The 25,599-nt window shown below is 38.8% G+C and overlaps 1 protein-coding gene across 1 annotated transcript in view; it reads left to right on the top strand.

Annotated features, from left to right (window-relative positions):
• LOC149218955 (exocyst complex component EXO70A1-like) overlaps positions 1-25,599 on the top strand; it is a 175,069-nt gene that overhangs the window by 86,580 nt on the left and 62,890 nt on the right. The window lies entirely within an intron of this gene.

The raw sequence follows: 25,599 nt of genomic DNA, 5'->3' as shown, positions 1-25,599 counted from the left end.
GGAGCACATACCAAATTTTTTTTCGAAAAAATTCCTGCGCAAATGAAACCCCAGACAACAAATAAATGGCTTGGAAAATCTCGAATTTCTTCAGAAACCTTTTCTAGAAACTTAATTTATAATTTTTTAAATCAGCTGCTTCAAATTGTCAAATGAAAAACCCCTAAAATTTTCCAGATCTTGAAAATACCCCTGCAAAAGCTGATTTTGAGGCCAGATCTTGCCCTCCAGGGCCTAGACCTGTCTTCGGACAAAATGCTTTCCTCCAACCTGCAACCTGCAATAACAAAACCGAACACCCAGAAGTAAAATGTACAAGAAACAAAACTGAAAACCCTAAAACCAGTTAAACAATTACAATATTTACAGCTTAAAGGCTCTAAATAGCCAGATTTGTCAGTATGCCACAAAAATATTTTCAGAATTTTAAATTTACTATGAGATGTTTCAGAAAACCCTTCATGCATTCACAAGAAAAATTCAATTGATAAGCCTAGGATCAAAACTGGCTGGGCTCTTCATAAAACGCAACCCGGGAGTTGGCTGGTTCAGCCAAGAACTTCCTCGAATGCTCGGTAATCTTCAAAAAAAAGGATTTCCTGCACAGCTTAATTCAACCATTAACGAAGAAGGAGAAAACGATACTAAAATCCAAATGTAATGGAGATACCTGCCATCATATTCAGAAATTTAACTACCATTCAAACCCTAGCGACCAAACAAGATACTTGTGTTTAAAATCACTCTTCATCAAACTATCATCAATGGCTGAAAATAAAATTATGCAGAAAAATAAAACATCTTACAGCACTTCCAGAAGAGTAACACCAGCAAGATTTTAACCCCAATGTCTTTCTTTATTGCACATGAAAAATGACTACAAGAGAACTTTCTTTAGCACATGACTCTAAGATCGGATGATCTCAAATGACCCCTGACACCCTATTTAAAGGAAAATTTCCTAATGGCTAGTTCGAGTGATCCATGTCAAAGTGATCTCGACTGTCAATGAGGATCAAAATCTGTTTAGTCTCATCCATCGAAATTTTAAATGCATTTTAATATATTAGAAATTAAATTTTTGCATTTATTTCCTCAAAACTTTGACTTATTATTATTTTATTTTATTTTATTTTTATTTTATTTATTTTTATTTTATTTATTTTTATTTATTTTAATTATTTTTATTGGACCCTCGAACTTAGCCTTTGGGAATTTTACCTAGGACCTAGGACCTATGAGGGGATTAATTATTTTCTAACCCTCAAGACACTTTACATCATGACTTTTACAATTTTACATCTCAAGGGGGAAAACCCATTTGACATAGACCCTCATAGACCACCCAGTTCTGTGACACAAATATAATCTAGCAGATCAAGAAATTTGTAATAACCTAACCAAATAGTTAGGATTACTTTTACATAGACTCGAAGCACACTAGGATTCCCGTAAGATTCTAATGACAAAATCCATTCCGGCTTTGGGGTTAGGCTGAAGGAAAACTCTGTCGACCATGGGTTTGTGAGACAAAAAACCTTCCGAAACGTAGATCATCACTAGAAGATTAGGTTTACCTAGGCAAATACATACATGACACAGATCTGCTAAGATTATTTACAATTTACACATGCAGATTGGGTTTACAACATAACATGATCGGGCTAATGATGACAGTCGAATGGCACGGACACGTCGATCAAGCGCTATCCCTTTTGCAAAAAAAGGGGGTGTACTGCTATGGGTAGTTGACACGTAGTGGTCAACATCTGGCTCTACTTGGGGACACGTTGCTGCATTGTAGGAATGTGAGAATCCAGAATCTGCATCCATGCAACACACAACAAAACACAGGAAAGATATAAGCTCTTCATCTAGTAACATGAAAAGTAAATCTAATCCTAAAATAGAAATGAAAATGTTGAAAAAACAAGGAGTAGGGTTAGAAATACAGAGGATGCCCCATGGCATCAGATGTGTTCAATATAGTGTATACTGAGCATTTGCCTGCTTTCAGGCAAATCTGTCGGCTGCTTCTCGGATGTGCCATGTCCAATTCTGCATACGGTAGGACTTTTTCCTATCCGAAAATCAAGTTGCTCGCGGCCATTTGATGCATCAAATCTTCTTCTCGTTCTCTTTCTTTTGCGTTTTTTCTTTGTGGCAGGCTGTATCACTAATGACGTGGAACTTTCTGCTTCAAAGCTCTCAGATGAAGTATGTAAGATATGCTTGACATGTCTTTTTTTATTCTGCATCTGCCTTGTCAAGGATGATGGATCAATCTCATAGGTGCCATGAGTTATAACTTGATCTTCTATGACTGGTGGATTAACCGTGTGAGCATCAACCTGAGTATTAATTTCCCTTTTATCCAGGTCACCTTCAATTAGCCTCTTTTCAATGGAAGAAAGGACCTCATAATAAGATGGAGCTTGTTGCAGCAGATAAGAAGGCTTTTGATCTATTGACGTTCCTTGGTTTCTTTCATCCTTTGACCGCTGATGAAATTTCTGAACCTGTATTGTAATGGCATCCATCTAACTAGAGTGTTCAACCTTCATAGCACTGATTTCCCTGGTTCTTCCATGGTCAGTAACTTATTCTGAAGACATATCTGATTAGCTTCCATATCTTTTATTACTTTATTGTCCTTTGCCTTTATGGTCATCCAACAATGTTGCATAAAGTTTATCTTTTTCTCTTGATTTGCTTGCAGGGTAGCCAACTGATTATTATATTCGAATCTCATGATGGTCATTTCATGATCCATAGTTGACAACTTGATCTGATTAGCACTTATTTCTTCTTGAAAACTTGCTTCCCTGGCAGTCACTTGATTTGAATGATTGAGTTCCATGATCGTCATATTTTCCTCTAAGCTTGATAACTTGCTTTGCATAAAATTAATTTCCCTGTCATGATTAGCTTTCATGGTCTCAATTTCCTTAGCATGCTGACTTTGCATGTCGGTTACGTGATTAGAGTGTTTAATTTTCATGATTTCCATCTCCTTATCACGTTTTTCCAGGTGGGTGCATAAAGTTCTCATATCATTGGCGTAATTAGTTTGATTGATCTCCATATTTTTTACCAGCCGCATTAGTTCTTCTATAATTTGCTTCTGATTTTCCCTTTCATTGTCGACACTGATTTTACAATTTGTCCCTGCTTTTCCACTATCATGGATTTGATCTGCAATGGTACAAGTTGATGGTACATTATGATATGAAGAATTGTCTTGAAATCTTTCATTGACAACTGGACTTTTCATAAAGATCACTTTCATTTTGTTGCACAATTTTAGGGGCACAAGGCGAGCTATCTTGATAACCATATCTATCTTTAAAAGCATTGACAATGTCTTGTAAAGAAGTGAAAGAATTTTCAGGACAATTATTAAACCAATTCAAAGCATCATCCTCTAAAGAAAGGAAAACTATACGCATTTTGACATCTTTGTGATGATACTGAGGAGATCTACAATATATGATCATTATACAAGTAAACTTGCATAAATGCTTTCTAACAACGACTGAATCACCACCTGAGAACAAAGGTAATTTAGAAATGGCCACTTCCAGAATATCATGGAGAACATCAGTAAAATGACATGGGGTAAACGAATAATCCATGGTGAATAATGAAGGACCAAATGGATGATAGAGAGAGACCTCTGCTCAAGAAAATCAAGATATGAAAGAAGTGGAGTCGCCACTTGAACACGAATCTAACTCTATGATCCAAAAGATAACAAAAAACCGGATATAAGGAGGGCTTCTTGTCTGGGAAAAAATAAATGAAAAGAAATGGAGTCGCCACCCAAACAAGAAACGAATTGAAGAGTCTAGGTGCTAAAGGTTCGATTAAACAATATGACGAAAGACAGGGCGATGAAAAGATCAAAATGACGCCAAAGAATGTTGCCTGTTTGAAAGGCTAATGAATGGCGGAAAAGATGAGATGATGCCGAAAAATGTTGACTTTGCCAGCTCAAATGAGGGATGGGAAAGATGAAAGATGAATGATGAATGTCGTTGAAACGCCAAGGACAGAAAAACTCTATCCCCGACAACGACGCCAAAAAATGTTGTAGCACAGATTGTCCAGGCAGCGACGCTCAGACCGGGGGCTGTCACCCCTCCGATCTCCCGTTTAAGCCATCTCCCTGAAGCAGGCTAAGGGGGATAGACCCTATGGGATAAAAGAAGACCAACTAGTAATCAGCGGGGTTGGGAGACACAATAGGGGAAAACAAGCACTTGATCAATTTTAGAATTTGATTAGATCTTTAAATGCTTAAGACTAGTGCCTTATGGAGTTAATGAAAACGAAGTAACGAGCATAATATAATCCAAGCAACGATTAATTTCACCAGATGCGAAATATTCAATAGATGCGGAATGTTCTAGCAAGTAAATTTCAAAAGATCAAATATTTCAAGAAACCACGAAATTTTAAATGCTAACCAACTCACAAAATGATTCACCACTTTTCAATAGCTAATCTTTAGATAAACATTTAAGTGCATTTAACTATAGAGAATTGGACCAAAGATACCACAAAAGACACCGAAATGAATTTTCGATTTTTAGTTAATCTTTTTCAATTTTTTTTTTAATTTTTAAAAAATTCTAAGTTTAAAATGAAACAAAACTAAAATCCTAATAAAATTAAAATCTAATCTAAACTTAAATCTAAATTAAATATAACGTAAACACTGACCCTTTTTAACTTTTTTATTTTTTTAAAATTTTGATTTGAAAAGTTAAAATTAAGCTAAACTAAGATCAAACCAAAAAACTAAAATCCTTTTTATGATTTTTTTTTGCTTAAATATATGAGATTTTTTTGATTTATTAAAAAATAAAACAAAACAAAACTTGAAACTAACACCTAATTAAAAAAAATGAAAATCGATTTTTTATTTTTATTTTCAAACATTTTATATACTAACACATACAAAAAAACACACGTTAACTTGAAACTAAGTAAAGATCAAATTATTTTTTGATTTGATTTAAAAATTAAAATAGAACTAAGCTAAACTAATTCTAAGACTACACAGAAAACCAAATGAGATATTTAAAAAAAAACCTATTCTAACCCTAACGTATGCATATATCACAAAAATGAAAAATCAAAAGGCTTGAGTGCTTGTATGTTTGCAGGTGCAGCAACGACGGAGGGAGCAGGATGCGTGGAGGGAAAGCTGGAGCCGTATGTGTGGAACAAATGGACCACACAGAGAAATGGAATGGGAGTGGGCAGTGACAAGGTAAGTTGACGGGGAAGCCGCAGGGATTGAGGGAGATAGCAGAGGAAGAAGCGAGGTGAATGGTGGAGGACGCAGTGAGTAGGAGAGGGCGACAACAAAGAGGGTTCGATGGACGACATAGGGTAAGCAACACAAGGAGCAGGGAAAACTTCATGCAGGAAGCATCAAATGGATGGCAGGTGCTGCGGATGGGTAGCGTTCGACGGACAGGGGATGAGCTACAGATTAGGAGTTTGATGGTATGGAGGGGAGTGTTGCACGCAGGCAGAGAGGGAGAACTGATGAGGGCAACATGAGTGGAGCTGCGTAGGGACTGAGAGGAGATGGCAGCGTAGGGTGCTGAAGACTGAATGAGAGCTATGGGAGAATAGAACATGAAATTTTTGCAGGTATGAGGAGCATGTTGAGGGTTTGTTGCAGGCCCAAAGGAGCACATACCAAATTTTTTTTTGAAAAAATTCCTGCGCAAATGAAACCACAGACAACAAACAAATGGCTTGGCAAACCTCGAATTTCTTCAGAAACCTTTTCCAGAAACTTAATTTAGAATTTTTTAAATCAGCTGCTTCAGATTGTCAAATGAAAAACCTCTAAAATTTTCCAGATCTTGAAAATGCCCCTGCAAGAGCCGATTCTGAGGCCAGATCTTGCCCTCCAGGGCCTACATCTGTCTTCGGACAAAATGTTTTCTTCCAACCTGCAACCTGCAATAACAAAACCGAACACCAAGAAGTAAAATGTACAAGAAACAAAACTAAAAACCCTAAAACCAGTTAAACAATTACAATATTTACTGCTTAAAGGCTCTAAATAGCCAGATTTGTCAGTATGCCATAGAAATATTTTCAGAATTTTAATTTTACTATGAGATGCTTCAGAAAACCCTTCATGCATTCACAAGAAAATTCAAATGATAAGCTCGGGATCAAAACTGGCTGGGCTCTTCTGAAAATGCAATCCGGGAGTTGGCTGGTTCAACCAAGAACTTCCCTGAATGCTCGATAATCTTAAAAAAAAAGGATTCCCTGCATAGCTTAATTCAACCATTAATGAAGAAGGAGAAAAGGATACTAAAATCCAAATGTAATGGAGATACCTGCCATCTTAAAACTGTGGACTCTCCGGTCATGAATTCAAAAGATTCAACCCACAGATCTCTAAAATCCGTAATGGAGATACCTGCCATCATATTCAGAAATTTAACTACCATTCAAACCCTAGCGACCAAACAAGATACCTGTGTCTAAAATCACTCTTCATCAAGCTATCATCAATGGCTGAAAATAAAATTATGCAGAAAAATAAAACATCTTACAACACTTCCAGAAGAGTAACACCAGCGAGATTTTAACCCCAAAGTCTTTCTTTATTGCACATTAAAAATGACTACAAGAGAGCTTTCTTTAGCACACGACTCTAAGATCGAATGATCTCAAATGACCCTTGACACCCTATTTAAAGGAAAATTTCCCAACAGCTAGTTCAAGTGATCCATGTCAAAGTGATCTCGACCGTCGATGAAGATCAAAATCTCTTTTAATCTCATTCGTCAGAAATTTTAAATGCATTTTAATATATTAAAAATTAAATTTTTGCATTTATTTCCTCAAAACTCTAACTTATTATTATTTTATTTTATTTTTAAATTTTTTATTTTTTTAATAATTTTTATTGGACTCTCGAACTTAGCCTTTGGGAATTTTACGTAGGACGTAGGACCTATGAGGGGATTAATTATTTTCTAACCCTCAATACACTTTACATCATGACCCTTACAAATTTACATCTCAAGGGGGAAAACCCATTTGACATAGACCCTCATAGACCACCCAGTTCTGCAACACAAATACAATTTAGCAGATCAAGAAATTTGTAATAACCTAACCAAATAGTTAGGATTACTTTTACAAATTACTTTTACATAGACTCGAAGCACACTAGGATTCCCCTAAGATTCTAATGACAAAATCCATTCCGGTTTTTTTGGGGTTAGGCTGAAGGAAAACTCTGCTGACCATGGGTCGGTGAGACAAAAAACCTTCTGGAACGTAGATCATCACTAGAAGATTAGGTTTACCTAGGCAAATACATACATGAGACAGATCTGCGAAGATTATTTCCAATTTACACATGCAGATTGGGTTTACAACATAACATGGACGGGCTGATGATGACAGTCGAATGGCACAGACAAGTCGATCAAGCACTATCCCTTTTGCAAAAAAAGGGGGTATACTGCTATGGGTAGTTGACACGTAGTGGTCAACAGAGCCTCTAGGGCCGACTTGTATTTTAGAGGATTCCAGGACTTTCTAGACTTGGAATAAATTCTTTTACAAGATATATTTTGCCCGAAAGAGTCTTATAAACATGATGTTGACTCGCTTGACTCGTGACAGTAAATCCTATGACCTAACAAATCGTAGAAGCATGAAGAACATCCTTTTACCTAAAAGACCATCAGTAAAGAGCATGAAACCCATGCTTTACAATAATAACTTTTTCTTTTCTTTTTATTTTTGTTACATAAAATACATATTGAAATGAGGACAACAACAATTATGAGGACCGAAACTAGTTACATTTCCAACATGCATGAGGGTTGCATGCAACATGCAAGGTATGCATGAAGGTTGAACAAGACATGAGACATGCATGAGGGTTGCATGAGACATGCGTGACATGCAAGCTATATTTATACCTGTTTTCTTATGTTTAGGAAAAGAAGGCCTAAGAAAAGTAGGTTACTTAATTTAAGTGACTTATCTTTAGTAAGTTGACAATTTAATCTCAGTCGTTGGTCTTGGTTTTAATGAAGTTATAAACTGAGCCTAAGCGAAGAGGCCAAGACACACAACCATTGTTGAGTGCTTGAGCAAGTGATTTGCTGAGTGAGGAGGCTTTACTTGATCAAGGAGATTTAGGAGGACACTGAGGAGATTTCAGGGGAAATATAGAGGTTGAATTTTTCAATAAGAGGCTGAGTTATAGGTCTTCTTATGAGCTATAATTTCGTGTGTATTTCTATGTGGGTCTGACCCATATTTTATGAGTTAATAAATTTTTGAGAGGGGTTTTGTGGGTGAAATTTTCTGCTGTACCTGCCGTTGATTTTTCACTTATTTTGGTGCAAATTTACCTGTTAATTATCAATGTATTTAGGTTTCAACAGTTCTGAAATTTATTTGGTAAAATATTTTTTCTGGTTATTGTTAAATTGCAGAGTAAAATTTAATCAGAGCTAATAAGATTTTAAATTGACAGTATTGAAGCTAGCTATTTGCATATGTTGTGGTTATCATAGGAACATAAGCACTTGTCTTGCGGATTTAGGACAGTGGTATGTAGCAAGACTAATTGAGCTAGGCTGTGTTTGTTGCACGAGTGGCTATATTGTATGGTGCTTGATGTAGATCTATGTATTAGAGTAGTTAGAACAAAAATATCCCACAATATGTGTCCACTGTGCAAAATCGTTGCGTTCTCCTCAGTTGAGAGCTAATTTACCTGACACGGGGATTCGGGATTCGGATTCAGACACGTTGACCCCCCGCAACATGACACGTAGGATTCGTTATATATTATTTTATTTTATATATATATCTATATATATATTAAAAATTAGATATTTCTTGTACAAATTCATTGATTTCAAACATAGATCTTCATCTAGATGTTAGTTTTACTGTTTACAAAGTAAGTTAGTAACATTATAGCATGCATAGTACATACAAAATTCAAATACATGTCACATAAATCATGATTCATAAATGAAAGACAAGTGACAACTTACAAGATAGTAAGATAAAGACATTGACAACTGTAGTTTTCTCATTAAGTCATCAAATCAAAATGTGTTACATAGGTAGTGCAATGCCAATGGCAAATACTAATAGAAAATATAAAACAACTACAGGTATACAAGCCTCAAGGCAATAGGTAGCCCATGACTCATGAGTCAACAATCCTCATAGTCATCATCAGAATCAACGTCAAGGTCCTCATCATCATGGTCACCATTGCTCTCCTCTGCATCCTCCTCTTGCCCTGCATCCTTAGTCGCCTCTACATCTGCTAGTGTGGAGGATGACCCCTCTAAAATATCACCGTCATCAAATCTAATAGGCTCTAGCACTGGATCATTGAGATCCATGTTGGCCAATGCCAACTCAACACCGTTGTCCAAACCCATATCATCAGGAAAGACATCCCACATCTTTGTTTTTCCCCTCAACCACTCTTCTCTCTGCCTGTAAATAAGACGAACGTTGGTGTGCACATACACCATTGTCTCTGCCCTCCACTGCTCAAGCCTGCTCTTCTTCACACTATACAAATTCCCATATGTGCTCCAATTCCTCTCGCAACAAGAGGATGAAGTCACCTGAGAGAGGAGCCTCATGGCTAACTGCTGAAGAGGAGGGCTTGTTGACCCATGATTTGCCCACCAAGAATAGGGCTTCTTAGCCCCCCTGTCTCTAATCACATCATATCCTGCAAATCGACCAGTGCCAGTGGAAAACTCTGCAAAGGCATCCTCCAAACGCGCCTGAATGCATCTTTCCTCCCATGTGAGGTTTCACCATCCATGTGAGGAGGGAATTTGTGGGAAGGTCCACCATTCAGCCACTCATGGCTGTAGTATTTTGGGTTCAATGAGTGAGCCAAACAATGTAAAGGTGTGCAATTCTTGTCCCATCTGCTGACAAGAATATCCTGTATAGTACCACAGAAGGCCTCTGGTGATGTCTCATACTTGGGGCACTCACTTTGTAGAGTAATGCTCCTCACAGACTCAATCATGGAATCCCATCCCTCATAAACCTCTCCTAGGATGGGTTTGTCTGTATCTGCAAATCGAAGCAAAGAAATGATAGGGTCCATGATTTGAATAATTAGATCTACCCTCTCCCACCAAGCATCATCTAAGACCTCCTTCAACCTTTTCAACATCATGAATGAAGAGGCAAACCGTGTATCAACAATCTTCAATAATGATAGATTGCTGTACTCCTTGTAGATAGTGAGGGCATTTGTATGATTTTGCACAAAGTTACGGATATGTCGTGCATCCTCGATAATGTTACCAATCCAAATCATATTAGAAGCAATGGATTTCATTGCTAAGTTCAATGAATGGACAATGCAAGGTGTCCAAAACACTTGTGGATATTTAGCTTCCACAATCATGCCAACAACCTTGCAAACAGGTGCATTATTTGTAATGATTTGCACACAAGAATCAACACCTACATCTTCAATAACTTCAATAAATAACTCACCCATAAATTGTGCATCCTTGTATTCTCCAAGTGTATCTACTGCTTTCAAGAAAACTGGACCATTCAAGGAAGACACCATGAAGTTGATGATTGGGTGTCGTGCTGGATCTGTCCATCCATCAGAAACAATGCTAACCCCAGATGTTGGCCATGCTGCTTTAATAGGCTCAAGCATTTTTTGCACCTCTTTTTTTGCCTTCGTCAACAATGTGGTTCTAAGCTTCTTTGAACCAGGAGGCATATACCATGATGGAGACCCGTGAGTTAGAGCTCGACACATTTCAATAAATAGAGGTGAGCGTGCAACATTAAATGATATGAAATTTTGATAGAATAAGAAGGCAATGGTGAGATCAAGCTCTTCCCGTTTCTCTTTTTGAAAAATCTTGTCCATTCGACCAAGTGAAATTGCTCTTCTTTTTGCTGCTTGTACCCCAATAGAACTCTCAAATGGAAATTTGGTGGTGCCTTTCCTGAAAAATGGAAGGGGGTCTTCATTCTTGGTTTTTCTTGATTTTGCAACCACATTTGCCATACCAAGTGAACTCCTTTTCCATTTCTTTCCTCTTTTGTAAAGGAATAGCTTTACAAGTTCCAATTCCATAACCCGGTAAAGCCAACAAATGACTTTTCACACGATAATATGTGTTTTGAAAGAAATGTAGCAAAAGTTGCATCTCCTTTGCACATTGCCTCCTCCCTTCCCCTTGGTGCTTGTCCCATCCTCTATTGTGACATATTTCCACAAGGGATATTTCTCAATGTTGTCTTTAGGTCCTCTTCTTCCCTCAACATTACTTGCAGCAGACTCTGATGATATTGGGGGAGGAGGGGCATCTCCAATGGAGACATTCTTCCCCTTCCTTTGCCCCCTAACTGCTGCCCTTGATTGAGCCATGAATACTGTAAAAATTAAACAAAACATGCACAAATTTGTAAAAAAAAATTCATATGCAAATTGCTGTAATAGAAATGCAAAAAAGTAGAGATGAAATGCACTTACCTGGTGCTTGAATCTCCTTGCTGAACACTCCACACCCTTAGCTCATTGCTCCAAACCCTTAGCTCCTTGCCCACAGCTCAATGTATGCAAAACTGAAAGAGAGAAATGGTAAATGAGTGAAAGAACAATGCCTTTTTATGACCGCGGGTTTCCCTTTTTTGGGATTCGAATCCCAAAATCAGGACACGTACGGGATTCGAGCCTCCTTTCAGCGAATCCGGTTTCATAGGTTGAGAGTGATATCAGATTGTAAGACATCACACCATGTAGTTAGCAAGATGATACCCAAATGCATTTCTGCGTTTTAAATGTGCCAATCACAATCACATCCATGTCAAGACACAAAGCTAATTTTTAGCATCACTCAGAACCTTTGTCCCAAGTTTATTTTAATAGCTTAATAGCACCATCCACTAGCAACAAATTGTCTCGTGTTTCAACATTTGCATGCAGATTGAATCTTGCATATTACAAACAAATTTTTTTTTGCAGCTAATCAATGACATGGCTTGAGTTATGACTTTGCTCTTCCTTCACTTGCACACAACTCAAAAGGGAAGTTTTATTCCCACATAGCCAAAGGCTTAGATACCGTGAAGAAATTTGCAATGGTATTGGACATCATAGAAGTAATAATCCAATACACAAAATAAGCATCATTTGACATTTCACATCACACAAAAGATTGATATGAGAAGTATAGTGGTAAAACCTCCATAGAAAATCATCTAGTCAAGGCCTCCAAATCATAGTAGTTGTAGGTAATGTTATCACAAAATTTAGCACCCTAGTGCAAAGACTCACTAAGCACTTTAGATCAAGGGAGACAATGAGATCAACCACCACTATCACCTTAGTAACTTCTCCCTTGCTGTTCTGTGGATGGATATTATCCACAAGGGAGGCTTTCCCAACAGATCTTGGAGATTAGATAACCCAATAATTCCCAGGCTAAATAGTCTCCAAGGGTTTTGTTAAATAGAACACTCGGAGATGATATTTGATGAAGTATGGCTCTAGGTGAGATGAGAGATAATTTAAGGTAATGAGTTCAAAGGAGCTATGGCTAAATTTGGAGGGATTGGATAGTCTTGGAGAGGCTCAAATAGATCCCAAACACATGCTACAATTGAATTATCCTTTTCTGTTATAAATTAGGGCTTTTAATGAATACAATTTACAACATGCAAAATTTATGACAACGATAGTGAAACAGTTTGTAAAAGATGATAATCAACAAAGATATGAAGGGTATTAATGAGTAAAGTTTAAACTAGGAAAAAGCTTGTAACAATTTTTCAATGCCTAAGATGCAAAAAAATAGTCATGAAATGCTAGACATCAACCCTAAAAAGGTAGCTGAAAAATGCATTAAAAATGATGTTTTGAATTTTTCAAATTAGTCGATGCAAGGCTTAACCCTAAGACTATGAGTTCCAAGGTATTTGATCCAATTAAGTTCAGGTTTTGTTGTAACCTAACCCTAATTTACCCTAGAAAACATACAAAATTAGGGTTTTGAAAATTATAAATTTTAAAGATGGACACAACAATGGACTAGTGCCTTTTCTCAATCTTGGCTAATGGAGTCAAAGGGCAAGGTCTACGAAAGAAGATCATTTGGAAAGAATTGTGAGAGAAAACTTCTCTCCACCAAATCATAGCGACTTTAGATCAATTGAAGATCTAAGTGCAAGGAAGCTATGCTAAGGTTTCTTGATGGAAACTTGGAGATAATTTTGCAAAGGAGATATTAGAGCCATAAAAGATAGAACACATTATGATGGAAATTTTAGCGGAACCCTAATTCTACAACAATAGCAAAATGGAAGAAGATACTCACAATAAAATTGCACAAAATCACTATATCATCCAAAAGAAAATTCTTTCCAATCAAAATATCCTCCCCAACAAAATTTGCTACATCAATGCTCCATTGTGTCCAAGAGAAAATGAGACCTAACACAGTCTCTCAAGTGAGAAATGAGTGTGTGTAACATTAAATCATCCTAAATCGACTTCCCTCTATTTACAGGAGGGAAACCAAGTCAATGTAGGTCTGAAATTGGCGAAAAGCCCTAAAAGTAATGAAATATGTGATTGCAAGTTAAGTAGGTCACAAGCCAAGCTAACCTAAAAGATAGCTATCTCAATAATAAAACATAACAATAGGCCTCCTTTTCACCCACTTGTGTGAGTAAAAAGGCCTCCAATGGTGATGCCATCTTCTAAAAGTGAATATCTCCTTCAAAATGTGCCATGGATGGGTCAAAAGAATGCTTCTCACTCAAAAGGCCATCTCCTCATCAACAAGGTGTCAAATCATTAAGCAAAACCCTCGTCATGTAGACATCATCATTAATTGAGCTCATGTCCTCACTCCAAGCCACATGAAGGGGATATCACAAGGTTAGGGCATGAAGTGTATCGTCCCCTCCAAAGGGGTTTCATGTCATTATCCTCATCAAATTCGCTCAACAATAGGGCAACGTCGATCAGGAAGGTACAATGCGAGTGTAGGGGTGTCTTACTACCTCTGGGGTACATCATCTCTCTAGTTAATGTCTCGGTTCAAATGCACGATGTTTTAGACTTTGGAGGAGAGGAGAAGGTCATCAAGTGTCGGATATATCCCAAAGTCAACGCTCTTCGAAAGGTGGTCAACATCGTGGCTCTAATATCGAAAGTGGTCAATAAATGGGGCTTGAGGTCTTCTTTGAAGTGTTGGAGAAGTCTCATATAGTCCCTCAAAGGATGGCAGCTGCACTTGCGGGGTATGAATTTGAAAGATACCATCAAAATCAAGTGAGATCATCATCATGAGTATCACATTAGGACATATCTAACGCAAAAGGCACGAAAGTACATCACACAAGCATCATCTTCAAATGTTTGTCTAGTTGATGATTTGTAAACAAGTTACCATGCTTAGATATGGGAGGGTTATCAAAAGGCCCTATTAAGTGCTACAAACCCTAAGGTGAGGAACAATACCTAGGCCAACGCATCAATTAATAGGCTCAAGTGGTTAGTGACATGTTAGGGGTTCACTTGATGGAGGATGTGTAAAGCTTTGTAGATGTTCTATGCTAAGAGCAATTTCACTTTTCTCACAACAATCATACAAGTAGATAAGCAAAATGCAGATAGAACATATAAGCAGATCTTACAGAAGACAAATCAGAAACAAGAAAAATGTATGTGTTTGTTTCGGCGGTCAACAAGATGCTTCAACCAGCAAAGTCTCCTTTGGTCAGCCAGCCCAGCATGTGTCACAACAACCCTCCAACCAGTAGATGAGTCAACCCAAGTCAGTTCTACAAAAGTCAACGCTGTCCTGAAAAGTCAACGCAGGGGCAGCAAGCTAAAAGTCAACGCAACAGCAAAACGGTCAACCCTTTGACCTCGATTTTTGTGCCAGGTAGTATGGCCTTCAAAAATCGAACCTCCCACAAGTTTTCAGCTTGTTTGGACCAAGCGTTGACCAAAGTCAACGCTGGTCAAACTTCTGCGAAACCCTAGCAGCAGAAACCCTAGCAGCAGAAAAAATCCTCCTCGTCCTTCCCACGTGTGGCTGAAATTCGTCCTCCAGGTAGCTCGTACTTTTAAGGATGAAAGAGGAAGATGTGAGTTGTGTTGTGATCAAATTCTCTCCAACTTTTCCTGTATATATATATCCATCAATGAGGGTGTGTGACACATCTGTTGGGCATGTGAGCCTACATTACAAAACTCGCTGACCTTTGCACATATAATTTATTAAGAATAATAAATTCAAAATATAAGTTCTGCTCATCGGATTAAGACTATTTTTATATGGATTTTACACCTCTCAGAAAGAGGAATCCAACAAAAATATTAGCCTCTTAATCTGAGCATCAGAACATGGAGTTTGGACCTAGTTGTCCAAATTTAACACTCCCTCTCAACTAGGGAGAACTCCATCTATTAGTGCAATTAACATCGTGAGTCATCCCGCCGAAACTTGCTTTGCTGGCTTCTTTATTTCAGAACAGATGTGGGTCAGTCACAAAGACATCATTCCCCGACTGACATAATCAGTCCAGAGGTCCCAGACCTCACAAATCTTGATCCCAGATCAAGTGGTTGGACCATGCCATCCTAGATAGAGAGTACGGCAATCTCTGATGCGTCCATCAGTCTTTGCTAATAGTCTCTAGCTTTTCCACACCTCATTGGCCAAATGAGAGGTACTTCCCATGAGCCCTGAACTCAATGGGTAGGATGCATACGGGGCATAGATTAAATGAGTGGCGAACCAGCTCAATAATCACAAGGGTGGGGCAGAAGCATTATGAGTGCTTATAGCTCCGAGAAGCTATCCCCAAAGCCCCCCAGAGCTCCCAGAGCTCATTGTCCAACAGGACCCACATCATAGGGTCTTTCCACGACACCAAGACTCTCACGGAAGGTTAGGAACTTGACCTTCCCCAGGGGCTTAGTGAGAATATCCGCGACCTGCTCATCAGTTCCTATATGATCGAGCCTTACGGCGCCTCGCTGTACCATATCCCGGATAAAGTGGTACCTGATATCAATATGCTTGGATCGGTCATGGAACACAGGATTCTCAGTCATACGAATCCCACTCTGATTATCACAGAGTATTACAGTGGTATCTAGCACATGTTGGAACAGCTCACTAAAGAGCTTCCTCAACCAAACTGCTTCACAACAGGCCATACTAGCAGCAATGTATTCGGCCTCCGCGGTGCTCAAAGCCACCGACTTCTGCTTCCTGCTCATCCATGAGATCGAAGCAGAACCAAGATTGAAACAGCATCCAGATGTGCTCTTACGATCCACCACACTGCCAGCCCAATCGGCATCAGTATATCCCCGGAGTATCACACTCCCGGCAGTGTATCTCAGCCCATGGTTTATCGTGCCCCGAAGATATCTCAAAAGATTCTTGGCACCAACCCAGTGAAAATGATGAGGCTCAACCATCTGTTGACTCAAAGTATTCACTGCAAAACATATGTCCGGACGGGTGTTCACTAAGAACATCAAAGCTCCTATGAGTTGACGATACTCAGTAGGATTGGCCAAGATAGGCCCTGCAGCGCTGCCACTCAACTTCTTAAAGTTGAGTTCCATTGGTGTCGACCCGGACTTACAGTCCACCATCCCAAATCTTTCCAGAAGCTTCACAATATACTTTCCTTGAGAAAGGAAAATCTCTCCAGGTCTCTGCCAGACCTCCAGGCCTAGGAAATAGTGCATCAGTCCTAGGTCTTTCATCTCGAACTCAACAGCAAGCTCCCTCTTACATTGATGAATGAGAGGGTCATCACCTGTCAGGAAGAGGTCGTCCACATACAGCACTAGAATGAGAGGCTTTCCTTCCTCAACCTTAAAGTAAAGGTTTGGATCAGCATTGCTTCGAGTGAAGCCCAGCTTCATCAAGTAACTATCCATCCTCTCATACCAAGCTCTGGGTGCTTGCTTTAACCCATAGAGGGCTTTCTTCAACCTGCAGACATAAGTGTCTCGATCTTGAACTTCAAATCCCAGAGGTTGTTCTACATACACCTCTTCCTTTATTGCACCATGCAGAAAAGCAGTCTTGACATCCATCTGATGAAGACTCCATCCTTGCGTAGCAGCAAGGGCTATGATGGATCGGATGGTGGTATATCGAGCCACAGGTGCAAATATATCGTCATAGTCAATTCCTTCCTTTTGAGAGAAACCACGGGCAACAAATCTTGCCTTAAACTTTTCAGCACTCCCATCAGATCCATGTTTAATCTTGTAGAGCCATTTAGCGGTGACAACAGATTTGTCCTTCGGTCTCGGGACCACATCCCAGACATCATTCTTCATAATAGCCTCATATTCTTCATGCATAGCATCCTTCCAGACTTGATGCTTGATGGCTTCTTCAAAAGATCCAGGTTCAGATTGTATAATAGTACTCATGGCAGCTAGATACCCTTGGTATCTACACGGCTTCTTGCTTTCTCGGAATGTTCCCCTTGGGGCAGCATGACCCTCAGCATCTTCGAGGGTGTCCCTGAGCCATGATGGCCTCTTTCCTAGAGAAGGGGAAGGATCAATAGGGTCCATTGGCTCTTCAACATCAGGCATAGTCTCATCCTGGGGTTCTTCCAGATTTCCAGGTCTTTCTTCATGGTTTTCTTCAGATCTAGGAAGATCTACTACTTTCTTCAGGGAAGCATCTTCGTCAAAAGTGACATCATGGCTTATCTCTACTTCCCTTTGACCAGGTACATAGACTCTATATGCCTTAGAAGTCTCACTGTAGCCCACAAACATTCCCAGTAGCATCCAGCTTACTTCTCTTTTCTTTCGGCACATGAAAATAGACAGGACATCCAAAAATTCTAAAATGTGAGACATCAGGTTTCTTACCAGAAAAAACCTCTTCGGGAGTTTTGGAGTCCAAAGCGGAATGAGGGCATCGGTTTTGAATGTACACAACAGTATTTGCAGCTTCTCCCCACAGAAACTTTGGAAGACCCTAGTCACATAGCATGGCACGGCAGCTTCCACAATAGTCCTATTCTTGCGTTCAGCAACACCATTCTGCTCAGGAGTATATGCAGTGGTAGTCTCCCTCTTAATGCCAGCTTCTCTGCAAAAGTCTTTGAACTCATTTGACTCATATTCAGTGCCATTGTCAGTCCTCAAAATCTTGATCTTCTTTCCGGTCATATTTTCCACCAAGGCTTTGAAGGTACGGAACCACATGAAAGCCTCATCCTTCTTCTTCAAGAAGTATATCCAGGTTTTGCGAGAGAAGTCATCAGTAAATGTCATATAGTAAGAACATCCCCCCAGGGATGTTACAGGCAACATACCGGAAAGATCAGAATGGACCAGTTGCAATATCTCAGATGTCTTTGTGACACTTGAGGGGAAAGGTCCCCTTGTATGTTTTCCTTCAGCACAGCCCTTACATACACCTTTATGATTATTTCCAAAATCAGGCATCCCTGTCACCACCTTCCTTGCTTCGGGAAGAGCCTTGTAATGAAGGTGTCCAAATCTTCGGTGCCATAGTTCGGTTTGACGGATAGTATCACAAGTCATAGCTCCCAACGGACTCCCTCCAACCAGGTAGAGTGTACCAACTCTAAAACCAATTGAGATAGCTTCCTTGAAGCTCTTCTTCCACATGAGTACCTTTCCATCAGAGAAAGTTACATAGAATCCTTTGTCTTCCATGGCAGATACAGACACAAGGTTCTTCTTCAATTTGGGTACATAGAGTACATCTTGTAGATGGAAGACTTGTCCTTGAGACAAGTGGAGGGTCACAGTCCCGGTCCCTTTCACAGGATAAGTGGCATTATCCCCAAGGGTAATTTCTAGATTAGTATCCCTTTCAACCATGTCAGAAAGTGCTTCCTTGAATCCGGTGATGTGTCTTGAGGCACCACTATCGATTAGCCAGACATCCATAGTGTCGGGCGGAGATGCAGCTGAGAGAGCAAATATTAGAATATACTCATTTCTTTTATCAACAACATTAGACTCCTCATACCTGGTATTTCTGGTCCTTTTAGAAGGTGGATGGTTTCCTTCAAAGTGAGCCTTCCTCTTTCCTTTGGATTTGTCATTTCTTTGATTATCAAATTCCTTCATCCTTGTTTCTTCTTGCATACATCTAGACAGAAGCTCATCAAAGTTAGGGATGGTATTATTGTTGAGAATGGTAGTTATGAATACTTGCCATTCATATGGAAGTCCTCCAAGTGCGGTGAGAACCATCTCACGATCAGCTATTGTCTCCCCAATAGCTAGCAGATTGTTCCTGGTTTTGGTCAACTTCATAAAGAAAGTTTGAATAGACTCGTCTCGGCCCTTCTTCATATTCTTCAACTTGTTCTTGAGGAATAGCACTTGGTTCACATTGTTTACTCGGAACATAAGTATCAGTTTGTCATACATCTCCTTGGATGTGCCTAGTTCAGATATGTAGGCAACCAGACTCTTATTTATGGATTCCCTGATCAGCAGTTTTGCTCTGATTTCTCCCTTCTTATATTTGTGTTTAACAGCAGCAGAGGCATTTGATGGAGGTTCTTGAATCTTCCCTGTCACATGATCTAGGAGATCATGATCTTCTAATTTGAGATCTAATAACATCTTCCAGGCATGGAAGTCATCACTTCCAGTCAGCTTGTCATTCTCCCTGAATTCAAGCTTAGAGGAATCCATTTCCTTCGATGATGATTGCTATAGATAGAGTTTGTCTTCACCTCAACTCTGATTCCATGTAAAGTTTTGTAGATGTTCTATGCTAAGAGCAATTTCACTTTTCTCACAGCAATCATACAAGTAGATAAGCAAAATGCAGATAGAACATATAAGCAGATCTTACAGAAGACAAATCAGAAACAAGAAAAATGTATGTGTTTGTTTCGGCGGTCAACAGGATGCTTCAACCAGCAAAGTCTCCTTTGGTCAGCCAGCCCAGCATGTGTCACAACAACCCTCCAACCAGTAGATGAGTCAACCCAAGTCAGTTCTACAAAAGTCAACGCTGTCCTGAAAAGTCAACGCAGGGGCAGCAAGCTAAAAGTCAACGCAACAGCAAAACGGTCAACCCTTTGACCTCGATTTTTGTGCCAGGTAGTATGGCCTTCAAAAATCGAACCTCCCACAAGTTTTCAGCTTGTTTGGACCAAGCGTTGACCAAAGTCAACGCTGGTCAAACTTCTGCGAAACCCTAGCAGCAGAAACCCTAGCAGCAGAAAAAATCCTCCTCGTCCTTCCCACGTGTGGCTGAAATTCGTCCTCCAGGTAGCTCGTACTTTTAAGGATGAAAGAGGAAGATGTGAGTTGTGTTGTGATCAAATTCTCTCCAACTTTTCCTGTATATATATATCCATCAATGAGGGTGTGTGACACATCTGTTGGGCATGTGAGCCTACATTACAAAACTGGCTGACCTTTGCACATATAATTTATTAAGAATAATAAATTCAAAATATAAGTTCTGCTCATCGGATTAAGACTATTTTTATATGGATTTTACACCTCTCAGAAAGAGGAATCCAACAAAAATATTAGCCTCTTAATCTGAGCATCAGAACATGGAGTTTGGACCTAGTTGTCCAAATTTAACAGGATGCCACACTCTTTGTACCAGCTATGAAATTTTGTCATCTTTGAGTGTTATAATATGAAGAGGGTGTAATCACTGGACTTGAGCTACCCCTTTCCTTGACCAATTTTTACTACCCCTTTTTTGCATCATTTTCTCCATTGATTTTCTTTTTCTTGCATAACTTGGGTTACAAGCTTTCATTTATGCATCATTTACCCCTTAAAGATGAAATGGTTTGTTGTTCATTATGATTGAGATATTCAAATTCTCTTCGTTTTGTTCATCATACATTAGCTAGGAAATGGGTGAGCATTATTGAGGGGGATAGAGCTTAGGATAGGCTTTGGTCCACACACTTTGTTATATCCTAGCCAATTTTCTGCATTTTATCATCATGGTTTATGGCCTTTCATTTCTTTCTACTGCAAAGTTTCTATGCCCCTACTCAAGGATAAGGAAAATAGGGAACCAATATTGGGGATAGATAGGAATAAACCAAAAGATGGGATTTGGATACAAGGGATAGGTAGAAAGTGTTAAGTATGGATTACCATGGACATATAACATCAGTCAGTGCCTCCTATTTGTGTCCCTATTGGACAGTGGAAAGAAAGGCCTTAAGGAAGGTTGCACCAGACTAGGGGCAATGATAACCACCAAGGCGAAGCATGGGACCAAGAATACAAAGAAAAGTGGTTTATCATCCAATTCAACCTGTGATCCATACTATAAAGCCCGTAAGCATTAAATGAAAACACTTTATTACAAAAATTGTTAATGTACCTTATGATAAGTGAGCCACCTTCATCTGATGAGCAAGTTAGATGAAATAAAGCACCGATTGGAGCATGGATGGAAGGCCTTTGAGGCTAGCTATTTATGGATCGTCAAAGCGCTGTTGGCTGTCAAGTTGAACAAACAGGAGAAATAATTTCTCGAGGGGTTACCCACTTGGGTGGGTAACAAGTAACAACCATACTTGGTGAGGTTTTCTAGTTTAGAACAACTTCCTAACAACTTGGGATTAAATCTCTTACAAGAACCATTTAGTTAGGATAGTCTTTGACTCTTTTACAATGTTACATAGCTTCATCGCTAATAGTTTGTTTTGTGATGCTATGTATAAATTTGATGGCAATCAAGCAAAACTCAAATTAAAACCTCAAATAACTCACAAAATTTTATTTAATTATGAAGCTCGGGACCTTCCTTGCTTTCCCCAACATATGCATTACATCCCTATTTATTCTGGAGGAAGGACAAATTTCGATATTCCAAGAGGTATTCCCCTATAAACCTGGAGGAAGTTTAGAGGAATATTCTCAAACTTAAGAGCCTATCTAAACTATATTCTAAATAATACAAACAATCTAGGTTACCTATTTTTGTAGAATTTTATATAAACTTGGGTTTTTAGAGCTTCTTAGACTTGGGATGATAAAATATTATCATTAAGGGGGTTGTATGTGGATAGTGGGGCATTGAGACATATGACTTGTGATATGAAACTCTTTCACATACTTTGGGATCTAGAGGGAGGAATGAGTGTGAAGTTAGGTGATGATGCTACTTATCTCATGAAAGGATTAGTCTCCATTTCCTTCTGGATGCCATCATATGATTTTTTTTTTAAGTTGAATTATATTTCGCTGTTCTTGGTTCCAAGAAAAATCTTGTTTTAGTTTCTTGTATGGTACATTTTTAATATAGAGTTGCATTTAAAAGACCATAATGCATTTTCATTGATTGTAGTCAGGTCTAAGAACTTTGGCTAGAGGTGTGTAGGGTGTTGACCATTATAAATTACATGTTGATCCTGTGGCACTTGTACATTGATCCTGTGGCACTTGTACATTCTAGCTAGAAGCTGGGTGATCCTTCTAGTCCCAAGGAGGCACTATGTAGAGAATGGATAGTGAGATGCCATGAAGGTAGGTTCAAAATCTATTGTGGAATCAATAATTAATTTTAAACTTGCATGATAGGAGTATCAAAGAGTAGTAGGAAAAGGTTCTTGGATTCTCTCAGATAGAGGGAGTTGACTTTGATGAGATTCTTGCTCTAGTTACAAGAGGGTTCTCTTAGAAAGAGGGAATTGACCTTGTTGAGCGTCTGGAGGGTTCTCTTAGAAGAGGGAGTCGACGTTGTTGAGGGTTTTGCTTCATTTGCATTACGATTTGAGGTGCATGGGTGAGATACCATGTTTATAGTCTGTTGGAAGCCCTATGTGGGCAAGTGTTTCCACTACAAGCTTAGTATTTAAGGATGAATGAGATTTGTGTATATTTATATCTTTGTAATTTGGATAGGTTTGATTTGCTTGTCTTCGTCTTGTATGTAAATGTGATCCCACTGGAAGCCTAAAATCCTCTTGAGGTGGTGTTTGAAGATTTTGACTTGTGAAGTTGATATAAAGGATGTTGGAATTTGGTAGGCTTTTGATGGTTTAAAGTTATGTTCCTTCTGATTCATAGGTGGTCAAGCCCCCTAGAAGATAGGAGGTTCGAGATGCTATGATTGAATCCAATTTGGTTGGATACAATGAGACTTGTTACCTCCTAAATCACATCAAATGTTATAAAGTCCTTCAACATGATGAAACTGTAGGGGAACTTAGGAAGATTTCCTAATTTCACTATAATGATGCTTCCTCTCCTTTTGGCCGATTCTTTTTTGGCATCGGGGAAGGTCCGCTAGGGGGATTTAGTTGAAATAAAATGGGTGAAATAATGTTGAAGTTTGATGACTAAAAAAAGTTTTCAACAATCCCAACCCAGTTTTAATTTCACCTTATCACTCCCATTCAGTTAAATGCCCTTTCCCATAAACATACATTCAACATATAGAATTCTGGAAATGAAATTTTCAGATTAAAACACAACACATGCTGAAAATAAATATGGACATAACCAGACCAGCAACACACATAAAAATACACACAGATTTTTGGTCAACTTAGACCCAGGCAAAACCCCTTCAATCTTCTCCGGGGAAAACCTATTAGAGAGCTCTTCAAATTTATTTATCTTTCAAGTTCAGGAAAAATACATTTGCAGACAAAACAAAACAACAAAATACAACTTATCTCTTCAGTGCAAAACTCCTTGAAAATCATGCCCACTTTGCCTCGATTTTTGTGCCCACTTGAAGTTGAAAATATGTATTGTATGGCTATGATTGTAAGGATTGTCTTGTACGGACTGTATGGATTTCCGTACGACTGTACGATTTTTCCCAATTTTTTTTTTCAAAATCTTCTCTCGAACGGTGTGCAACTCACAACATTCAATGTTGTTCGTAATGTACCTTCTGCTGCCTTCTAAACCTTGATTTCCATGCCCAGTTTTTCCCAGAAATCACTCCTTCAGCGTGCTGCAACAAATTTCTCCTTCAAAACTTTTCTTTGGCTCTCAACTTCCTTTCTCTAGCTCTCAGCCTCCTTTCTCCAATTTGCTCATGAAGAATGAATGCGGTCTCTCTTCTCTTTTCCCCCTTTTGTTTCCCTAAATCACTTTTGGGCAACCCTAAGATCTAATGGATCAAATTCATTTAGATCAAGGGATGAGAATAAATGTGCATTTAATTTTCACTTTCTATTTTTTAACTCACCCATTAAGTAAAGTACCCACATTGTACTTTATTTTCCTAAGTGTGACTTTATAAAGTGAAAGTGACTTTATAAAGTCACTTTCACTTTATAAAGTCACACTTAGGAAAATAATTATTTTGGACACTTTTCCCTAGGTAGAGACTAACCCATGGGAAACCACTTGTCCAAGGTACATTAAAAATCAACAAATAATTGACCAGTGTCTCTCTAATTGGGTTATGGAGTCAAGACCAATAATCAAGAGGGTTAGAATAGAAAGGAATGAGGTATACTTGGGTTGTTGATAACATGCTCCAATTTCCTTACACATGTTCCAACTATTCATTTATTACTCCCTCTTGCCTCTAATACACTCGAACTAGCCCTTTTGAAGTGGTGTTCATCATGTAGATGAGCATTTGATCATGTTAAATGTATGTTCCAACTATTCATTTGTTATTCCCTCTTGCCTCTAATACACCCCAACTAGCCCTTTTGCAGTGGTGTTCATCATATAGATGAACATTTGAACATGTCAAATGTGCTCTAGTGCGAAATTTTATCATCATAATCAAGGTGTTCTCTCCTTGAAGCTCATTTTAGTCATCATCTTGCCACAATTTGTGCATCAAAAATCTAATTGGTAACCATACTTGTTATGTTGATAGGATCTATGTTCTAGTCCTACAAAATGTTATGTTGAGCTGAGATGTGATGTTTAATAAGGATGTGTGGTGTTGTAGATCATAGGTATGTCTTTCAGTTATTGAAGGGAGTGACAAGGTTCTTGATCCATAATTTGATTTAGGGGTAATATAAGAGTCATATATAGGTGTGGATGAGGAGAGCTTGATGAAGGATACATACCTACTCTTTACTTTAGCATGTAGGAAGCCAAAATGCCTTACTCAGACTTTGCATGATGCACAAGAGCATGTAGGAGTGCCTAGATCTTCAAGGGGGATGAGTACATCTCCTAGGCGTAATGCAAACCATGTCGTATTAGTTACTTCCATTTGTGATCCTTCTAGTTATTGTGAGGAAGTGTGGCATGATGCATTGATGGAGGCGAGTAATGTTTCGATGACAATTTCTTTGAAGGGTCCAGTGATTGATTCAGAGACATCAAATTGATTTAGATTTACAAAAGGCAAGTTCAATTGAGATTCAGAGAGAGAAGGTTGGTGTTTGTGAAAGGCTAAAGCACTTCCTTTACAAAGAGGGAGTGTTAGCTTTGGGTTGTTCTAAAAGTGATTACACCATGCCAGGAGTACCTTCATGTGATGTGGGGTGCAAGGTGAAAGCCTAACCCCCTAAATGAATCTTGGACCTCTTGGTTCATGA

This window comes from Pinus tabuliformis, chromosome Q (assembly GCF_031772625.1).
Source record: "Pinus tabuliformis cultivar Carrire ecotype Pingquan chromosome Q, CPIR1, whole genome shotgun sequence".
Taxonomy (NCBI): domain Eukaryota; kingdom Viridiplantae; phylum Streptophyta; class Pinopsida; order Pinales; family Pinaceae; genus Pinus; species Pinus tabuliformis.
Note: the sequence above shows the minus strand (reverse complement) of the source record. Positions and strands in the feature narration are given on the sequence as shown.